The sequence below is a fragment of the Lycium barbarum genome, chromosome 11 (genome assembly GCF_019175385.1).
Source record: "Lycium barbarum isolate Lr01 chromosome 11, ASM1917538v2, whole genome shotgun sequence".
In the NCBI taxonomy this organism is placed as follows: Eukaryota; Viridiplantae; Streptophyta; class Magnoliopsida; order Solanales; family Solanaceae; genus Lycium; species Lycium barbarum.
In genome coordinates, this window is record NC_083347.1 from 17,227,259 (window position 1) to 17,237,457 (window position 10,199).

General features: G+C 43.4%; 1 non-coding gene across 1 annotated transcript; it reads right to left on the bottom strand.

Moving 5' to 3' along the window:
- Nucleotides 1-9,814: 9,814 nt before the first annotated feature.
- Nucleotides 9,815-9,920, bottom strand: LOC132620621 (small nucleolar RNA R71). Its single transcript, XR_009575061.1, has one exon. It is a non-coding gene; the product is annotated as a small nucleolar RNA R71 (small nucleolar RNA).
- Between the last annotated feature and the right edge of the window lie 279 nt (nt 9,921-10,199).

Below are 10,199 nucleotides of genomic sequence, written 5' to 3' on the forward strand. Positions count from 1 at the left end.
GTTCATCCACCGAGGTTCTGAGAATGCTCGAAACATTGGCGAAGCGGGTAGACTCGACCGAAAAAAGGGTGGAAACATACAACTCTCGGGTGGATCAAATCCCGGGGGCTCCGCTTCTTTTGAAAGGGCCGGATTCAAAGAGGTACATTCAAAGGCATTTTCCTCCGAGTGCGGCTCCGAAATTGATCCCGAAGAGGTTCAAAATGCCGGATATCCAGAAATATGACGGCACAACGGACCTTCACGAACACGTGACCTCATACACCTGCGCTATAAAAGGCAATGATATGGAAGACGATGAAATCGAATCCGTGTTGCTGAAAAAGTTCGGGGAAACTCTGTCGAAAGGATCATTGACTTGGTACGACCATCTGCCCGAGCATTCAATCACTTCTTTCGAAATGCTCACCGATGCGTTCGTAAAAGCACACGCCGGAGCCAAAAAGGTGCAGGCTCGGAAGATGGATATTTTCCGTATAGCCCAAAGAGACGATGAGTTACTGCGTGAATTTGTCAACCGATTCCAAAGGAAACGAATGGAGCTCCCCCCGGTTCCGGATGAATGGGCTGCATAAGCTTTCACAAAGGGGCTCAATGTTCGGAGCTCAACGGCTTCGTTCAAATTAAAGGAAAGCTTGCTGGAATACGAGGATGTGACATGGGCAGATGTCCATAACCGATACGAGTTGAAGATTCGGGTGGAGGATGAACAACTTGAGCTTCCCCCGGGGCCAGTAAATATGAACGAAAGTTTTGAGAGACCAAGGAAAACTTACGAACCGGATCCCAGATCATCGAGGGAAAGGTATCGACCATATTCTCATTCGGAAAAACCAAGCTTCAGGTCGGAGAAATCCAGGGTTGGCCCGAGCTATTTCTCCGGTTGGGGTGATAAACGGGTCGAGCGCCCGTCGAACAGTCGAAGTCTCTCATTCAGGAGTGATGCCGGAAGCTCTGCCGGCAACAAAGACTCGCCGAGGATATCGGAGTACAACTTCAACGTCAACACCTCGGACCTCGTCTCGGCTATTGGTCGTTGATGTGTCGCGGATTGGTGGCACATTCACGCCTTTTTACTATGAATTTTGGCTGTTTTCAAGTAAGTCTGGTTCTCTTTAATATGTTTATGTTGTGTTTTAGGAAAACAGTGGCCCAAAAGCAAAAAGCAAAGAACAACAGAAGAATTGGCCAGAAATGAGAATCGACGGTTCGTCGATCAATCGACGAACCGTCCTTTGAATCGTCAAAAAGCATAATTTTCCAGAGAGGACAAAGTTGAAGACGACAAAGGACGGAGGCATCGACGAAGCGTCGAACAGATTGACGGTTCGTCGTTTGTGTCGTCAAGCAGGACCTCTCAACAGAGGAGAAAAAGACGGATTACTTGACGAAGCGTCGAACTGGTCGACGGCACCGTCAAATGGCACATAGGGCTGAAGATTACAAAGACGAAGAAATCGACGGATCGTCGAATGATCGATGGTCCGTCGATCTTGCTATCGGGGGCAATTTTGCCAGCTTTTGTTGTGCGTTTTGGAGCCTATTTAAAGAACATTTTAGGTCATTTCTTGATTCAGCTTTTATGATACTCAACTAAAAACTCCCATTGGTTGGTGAGCATTGAATACTCTCCCTTTGGAGTTTAGTGAAGACACAAGATTCTATATTCCACCATCTTTATTACATTTGTAAGCTTTATGTCTCATTTATTGCTTACCACTTTTGAGACCAAAATGTGTGAGTAGTCTCTTTAATCAGAGTTGTGGAGCCAAAATGATGGGTGCTATGTAATGGGTATATATATATATATTATATATATAATGGGATGTGATGTATTTTATTATTTCTCTTATTCATTGTTCTACAAATGGTTGCAAACATTTGTTCATACACCAACCCTAGTTTATTTGGAAAGATGAACTAGGGTGTGATTTAAAATAATATAACAAGGACTCGGGGCGCTAACCCTCGTTTAATGAACTCGCTTAGGAATAAGATGAGTTCTACTTGGCATATTTAATCAACCTTATTTATAACTTTTCTGCATTTGGAAAAATCATGAAAAGAAATACTTTCTAACTATTGGGAAATATTCGAAAGTGTATTAGAGATTAAGTGCATGCATAATCACGACCCATTAGAAATATATCATATTGACACCCATAGCATAACATCTAATCATTGCGGTGACACAACTTTGGTTCTTCCAATCTAAACAAATTTCAATTACTTCAAAGTAGCGAATACAAACCAAATCTACTTTTTAAGAAGCTAGGAATACGATTAAAGCCTTTAAAGACGAGTATCGCATATAATTAGTACCTTTTTCTCTCCATATTCCCTGTGGGATTCGACCCCAACCTTGTTTGGGTTACTATATTTGACAACGTCCGTTTTACGCCATTAACAGGTGTAATTTGAGCGTATCAGTCGTATCCCGGATGTAAGATGGCCGAGACCTCTAAGGTCGGATCCGGGTCAATGGGACCTGAACATGATGTGTGAATATTATGGAACCCATGGACACAGAACTGAGGATTGTCGCCAGTTAAGAGAGGAGGTAGCCCGGTTACTGAAGAATGTCCATCTCCGAGAATTGCTGAGTGAACGAGCCAAAGGTCACTACAAGGAAAGGGAGACTCATAAAAGGGCCGAGCCAGTAGAACCCCAGCATATAATCAACATGATAATCGGGGGTACCGATACCCCATGAGGGCCGGTGATGAAACGAACCAAGGTTTCTGCTGTGCGTGAAAAGTGCGGCCGGGATTATATACCCGAGGGTCCACTTCTTTTAGCAACGAGGACGCAGAAGTCATCATTCAACCACACAATGATGCATTGGTAATCTCTATTCTTATTTTTAAAACTCAAATTAAGCCTATTTTGATTGACCCAGGTAGCTCGGCCAACATCATCCAGTGGAGAGTGATCGAACAGATAAGGCTACTCGATCAGATTGTACCGGTAGCCCGGGTAATCAGCGGATTCAACATGGTAAGCGAAACCACAAAGGGGGAGAGCTCATTTCGGGTAAACGTCGATGACACTATCCAGCAAACGGTGTTCTATGTAATCGAAGGAGATATGAAGTATAATGCATTATTGGGTAGACCCTGGATAGATAGCATGAGGGTTGTGCCGTCGACATTGCACCAGCTGCTAAAATTCCCGACTCTGGAGGGGGTAAAAACCATCCGAGGTGAACAACCCGCTGCAAGGGAGATGTTCACGGTCGAGGAAGCGACACCTCAGCCCAAAAAATCGGATCAAAAGGAAGAAGATTCAACCGAGGGAAAGGACCCCAAATAGCAATCAAAGCACTCGGGGGTTAGATCCAGGGTATGGAGAAGATGATTTTGGTGTACCCAGATCATTCGTCATGCCAGATGACTCGGATGCAACCAAGTCAACAATAGAGGAGCTGGAGCAGATCATCTTGTTCGAACATTTACCGGATAGAAAGGTATACCTGGGCACGGGGTTAACCTCGAAGCTCATGAACAAGTTAATTGAATTTCTTCAAGCTAATGCCGATTGCTTTGTATGGTCCCATATAGATATGACAGGTATACCACCAGAAGTAACAACTCACAAGCTCAGTTTGGACGGGAGGTTTCTCCTGGTAAAGCAGAAGAGAAGGCCCATGGCAGAAGCAAAACACGCCTTCATAAAAGATGAGGTAACAAAGCTTTTAAAAATAGGCTCTATCCGGGAGGTAAATTACCCGGACTGGCTATCTAATGTAGTGGTGGTGTCGAAGAAAGGTAATAAATTTTGAATGTGTGTTGATTACAAGGATCTAAACAAAGCATGCCCGAAGGATTCATTTTCGTTGCCTCATATCGATAGAGTGATCGATGCGATGGCCGGGCATGAGATGTTAAGTTTTCTCGATGCCTACTCCGGGTATAACCAAATTCGGATGCACCCGGAGGATCAAGAGAAAACATCCTTTATTACTCGATATGGGACTTACTGTTATAATGTCATGCCTTTTGGATTAAAAAATACCGGTGCAACTTACCAACGCCTAGTTAATGGGATGTTTGAAGAACAAATAGGGAAAACAATAGAAATTTATATTGACGACATGGTGGTCAAGTCCCTAGACACAGAGGACCATTTAAAGCATTAGCAGGACACCTTCGACGTACTCCGCAAGTATAACATGAAGCTCAACCCGAAAAAATGTTCCTTCGGTGTTCGGTCCGGTAAATTTTTGGGTTTCATGGTGTCAAACCGGGGGATTGAAATCAACTCGGACAAGATCAAGGCCATCGAGGATATCGAGGTAGTGAATAACGTCAAAGGAGTGCAAAGGCTCACCGGAAGGATAGCGGCGTTGAGTCGCTTTATATCGAGGTCCTCGGATAAGAGTCATCGCTTCTTCTCCTTACTAAGGAAGAAGAACGACTTCGTTTGGACACCGGAGTGTCAAAGAGCTTTACAAGAATTAAAGAGATACTTGTCCAGCCCACCGCTATTGCACACACCAAAAGCGGACGAGCAGCTTTTTCTCTACCTTGCTGTCTCCGAGGTAGCGGTAAGTGGCGTTTTGGTCCGTGAAGAATCAGGTACGCAATTCCCTATTTATTATGTAAGTAGAACTTTGGGGGATGCAGAGACCCGTTATCCCCACTTGGAAAAATTGTCATTGGCATTGGTAAGCGCTTCTAGAAAACTCAAGCCCTACTTTCAATGCCATCCAATATGTGTAGTGACTACTTACCCCCTAAAAAACATCATGCACAAACCAGAATTATCGGGTAGACTAACTAAATGGGTCGTAGAAATTAGCGGATATGATATCGAATACAAACCTCGGACAACCATAAAGTCCCAGATCTTGGCCGATTTTGTGGCGGATTTCACCCTGACTATGGTCCTCGAGGTTGAGAAAGAACTTCTGCTTACCTCGGGGAAAGCCTCGGGTATTTGGTCGCTACAAACGGACGGAGCCTCGAACCTCAAAGGTTCCGGGCTAGGAATCGTCCTTAGAACCCCGGCCGGGGATGCCATTCGACAGTTCATTAGAACTGTTAAATTGACGAACAATGAAGCCGAGTATGAGGCTATGATTGCAGTTTTGGAATTAGCCCGGAGTATGGGGGCCGAAATAATCGAGGCAAAGTGCGATTCTCTTTTGATCGTTAACCAGGTGAATGGCGTCTTCGAGGTCAAGGACGAACGGATACAGAGGTATCTGGAAAAACTCCAAGTGATACTACACCGATTTAAAGAATGGACCATACAGCATGTACCGAGGGAGCAGAACAGTGAAGCCGATGCATTGGCCAATTTGGGATCTTCGGTCAAAGGGGAAGAAATCAACCTTGGGACTACGGTACACTTGATGAATATGGCGATAGAAAACGGACATGCCGAAATAAACACAATGGGTTTAACTTGGGATTGGCGCAACAAGTACATCGATTACTTGCGTGATGGAAAGCTCCCGAACGACCCAAAAGAATCACGGTCATTAAGGACGAAAGCTGCGCATTTCTGCTTGGTAGACAGCCAATTGTATCGACGGTCTTTCTTTGGACCCCTGGCCAAGTGTTTGGGTCCCGGAGAAACGGAGTATGTGATGAAAGAGGTGCAAGAAGGAACCTGCGGCAACCACTCCAGTGCTGAAGCTCTGGTCCGAAAGATTATCAGGGTCGGTCATTATTGGAACCGGATGGAGGAAGATTCAAAGAATTTTATCCGAAAATGTGACGGGTGTCAGAGACATGCACCGATGATTCATCATCCCGGGGAGTTGGTGGTGTTACCGTGTCCTTTCATGAAGTGGGGAATGGACATTGTTGGTCCATTGCTATGGGCACCAGGTAAAGCCCGATTTATTTTGTTTACGACTGACTATTTTCCCAAAATGGGTTTTCCGACAAGGTTTTTAATGAGGCAACAAGTACAACGTGTTACTCGACGAAGACAAGGACAAACGCCTGGAAACTCGGGGTCACACCCTATGAATGGGGACTTAATACCGCTTACCCGTTCTTGCAGCTCGGATAAGCGCTAGGGGACTATTATACCCACTTCGAAGTTTACCCCGGTTAGCGGAAATCGGAGGAGCTTAACAAAACAAAACCGGACCTTTTATATTAGGTTTCGATGTAAGGACCAAACGATCAGAATGAATCGTGTCCACTCAGTATTTGCTACGGCAAAGCCAAGAATCGGACCTTCCGCATTAGGTTTCGATGTAAGGACCAAACGATCAGAATGAATCGTGTCCATTTAGTATTTGCTACGGCAAAAGCAGAAGGAAAAATTCTCATATCTTGTACAAATACATGCAATACAAAAATCATTGAAAGTTCGGATAACGATATCTCGGATGTCTTCTTGTTAAAACACTGTACCCCGATGATTATCGCCGTATTTCGGCATTACTTCATTCATATACCCTATTCCGGGCACTACGGTCGAAATTCGACAAAGGCAACAAGGTCATAGTGAACCGAGCCAAAATCGTTAATCCCTCAAACGGGGACTGTTACATCAAAATTTAGCTAAGGCTGAGATTCAGGTATCCGAAAAATACCGGCCCTAAAAAATAGCTGAAAAATATCGGCTCTAAAAATGCCCATCGTGATTCGGAGACGTCTGAATTCACAAAGCATAAGATAAGTCCCGCGTGCAAAAATTCCATAAAATTCCCGGACAAAATGTACCGGGTAAAGAGAAAAGCCGATATTCAGGCACAGTCAGAAATAATGATTTCTTAAAACAGACCGACAATTCGGGCAGAAGTCATAACAAACATTCAAACAAAGTAAAGAATCAAGAAAAATTCATGTTCTTTTTATACAAAAGATTTTACATCGGAGATTCCTACAAAGGCAAAAAATAAAAGGCTAAGTACAGGTCCTAATCTATCCGATATGGCTGGATCCAGAGTGTTCGGACGCTGTCCGCTCGGAGTCATCGGAGTCAGCCCCGAGGGCACCCTTAGCCTCTTCCTCGAATTTTTAGCCTCGAGTATCAGGGCCGGAAGATCCGCAAAGCCATGCTCGGCTTGATCAAGGGTGATCCTCCGAGACTTCCACTTTTCATACTCAGCAGTAATAGTAGTATGAGCCTCGGCGGCTTCCACGCTCTTTGGAGCTTCTTCCAAATCGGCCTCGGCTAGCTTTGCCACCAGAACATCCCGAGCCTCTTCGAGGACACTTTGCATTTGAATGTACGACTCGAGCTCGGCCTTTAGGGTGTCATTAGCATCGACCGTCTCCTCGAGCTCGGTTTTTAGATCATCACATATCTAGGCCCTCTTCTCCGCCTTCTCCTCAAACACCCTCATACGCTCTTTGTACCGAGCACTCTCAGATTCGAGCAGCCGATTCCTCTCGACCATGCTTGTAGCATCGGACTTGGTAGAGTCCAGCTCCTCCCGGAGTTGAGAAATGGTGGTTTCGAGTTCACCAATCCTTGAGGAAAGACGGGTGTTATCTCGGCTAAGGCCGATGTTGTCCGCTTCGAGACGCCGGTTATATTCGACCATCTCGGCCAACTCACCCTTTAATTGACGATTTTCGGCCTTTGTTGCATCAAGCTCGGGTTGGAGGTTGGGAAGAGTGACTGCTCGGTTCAACTCGTCCTCCTTCACCAGCAGAAGGTGCAGATATTTCTCCGTTTCTCGGCCTTGAGCATCCAGTTGACCCTTGAGATCGTCCACCTCTTGCTGGGCACGGACGAAGGCTTCGTTAACGAGCACCACACTCTGCAAAATGAGGCAAGTTAAACACTTGAATAAACGAGATTAAAATTCTCAATGAAATCATGCAAAGATAGCTGATAAACTTACTCGATTGCCCGCATGCATACCTGATATGGCGTGATTTTTATGCCACAATTGATACTTTTCGGCTATAAGTTTTACTTGTTGTTAAGCTAGTCAATGTGATTTTACGTGTTTGTTAGTGTTTTTTAGGTGAAGGAACAGATTTGGCAAGATCACAGTTGAAGTGCAGATCATGGTCGTAAATTGAAGTTTACGGACCGTATTCTACAATACGGGCCGTATTCCATGGTCGTGTTTAAGGATAACAGAACCAGAAAGTCAAACTGAGAAGATGGTGGTTTACGAGCTAGGTTTACGGACCGTATTCCAGTTTACGGTCCGTATTCCATCACGTATTTAGCATTCAAGCGTCTGGCAGAAAGTCTGAGATTAGCGAAGTGAAAGACGACCACGAAGTTTACGGACCGTAAACCACTTTACGGTCCGTATTTTGGAAGGTTGAGTTCCACACAGCTGAGAAGACAACGAGGGCGTAAACCATCTTTACGGTCCGTAAAGTGATTTACGGACCGTATTTCATCATGACGGGACTGAAGTGCAAAATCTGTAACTTATGTAATTTCAAAACCTATAAATAGTCATTGTAGGGTTTTAATATTCATCATTCAATATATTTTTGTCTCTTGACTTAGAACATAAAATTCTCTCTAGTTTTTGAAGATTCAAACATCAATTCAAGTATTCTCAATTCCTTTTTCATTCCAAAGTAAGCACTTATGAATTCTTCAATTTCTTATTCCTTGTTCTTCGTCATGAGTAACTAAATTCCCTTACTAGGGTTGTGAACCTAATGATGGGTGTTTTGTGATTGGGTTGTGATTGATATACAAATAATGGATTATTAGGGTTTAGTTATTCTTCATTCTTCATTCATAATTAATGGGTGCAAACATTGATTAAAGCCATAAACCCTAAATTTATTTGGAAAAATAATTGGGGTTGGTAAGAATAATTAACAAGAACTCAAAGCTTTAAACTTTGTTTAATAAATTCACTTAGGAATAAGAGGAATTTACTTGGCACGATTAATCGTTCTTCATAATCACTTTCTTATATTTGGGAAAATCATAGAAAGATATAATCTTTATTTATTGGGAAATAGTAAAGATTCACATAGAGATTAAATGTATTCATATAATGATCCATTACAAGTATATCAAGATCAATACCCATGATCATACACTCTATCTAACGGGGACACAACCTTAGTTTCTTTTACCATAAGTATTCACCAAAGCAATAATTTAGCAACTAGTCATAGAAAAACCAACTTTTACACAACTTATCGGATTAAGCCATTAGACCTAGAACTTAGCATCTACGATTTTAGTACCCTTTTCACACCATATTCCCTGTGGGATTCGACCCCAACCTCGTTGGGTTACTATATTTGACAACGTCCGCGTTATGCCATTAATAGGTGTAATTTGAGCGTATCAAATTTTAGCGCCGTTGCCGGGGACTACGGTTTTGAAATTACTAAATAGTGTTTGCTTTGATTAAAGTCTTTTGCTTATTCCATCACACCTTGTTTGCTACTCTGTGTAAACCAGGTGATCATGAATCAAAATCAGCAGAATCAGCGTGCGGGTAATCAGGTGAATCGCTTGAATAATCAAACGGATGAATCTGATGATGAGAATATTTTTGCTGAACTGGTTCAAGAGGATGACTATGCATCTGCCATTGTTCAACCTCGAGTTGGAGCGGCTACTATGAAAATTGACTCATCTCTTTATCAGCTGCTGAAACTTGAGAGGTACTTTCGGAACTCTACCGAGAATGACCCTCAACGTCATTTGCAAAATTTTGTGGATGTGTGTGCTAATCACGTCCGGAACAATGTTCCACAAGATGCTATTCGGTTGAGGCTATTCAAGTATTCCTTAGCTGGAGAGGCTAGAACATGGTTCGAGAAGCTGCCCCGAAATTCAATTACTTCATGGGCAGAGATGGTTACTGTGTTTCTTAAAAAGTGGTATCCCCCTAGTAAGAAGGCTGAGATTCGAGACAAGATATATGAATTCAAGCAGCGACCGGGGGAACAACTATATGAAGCCTGGGAGAGGTTCAAAGAATATTTACAGAAGATCCCAAATCATGGTTTTCCAAAAAATATATTGATGGAGAAGTTCTACCGAGGGTTAGATCCAGTGACACAGTCAGTGGCCAACAATGCGGCTGATGGGTGTTTTATGAACAAGACCTTCCGACGAGTAACCATAATACTCAACAAGCTGACAACTCATAATTAGGCTTGGCACTCGAACAATGCTGATGTGGTACCATATGGTAGTGCTATGCTCCAGAATATAGTGAAGGAGAATCAGGATACCCAGCAAACATTGGCAGAACTTGCAACAAATATCTCCTTGCTGACGAAGAA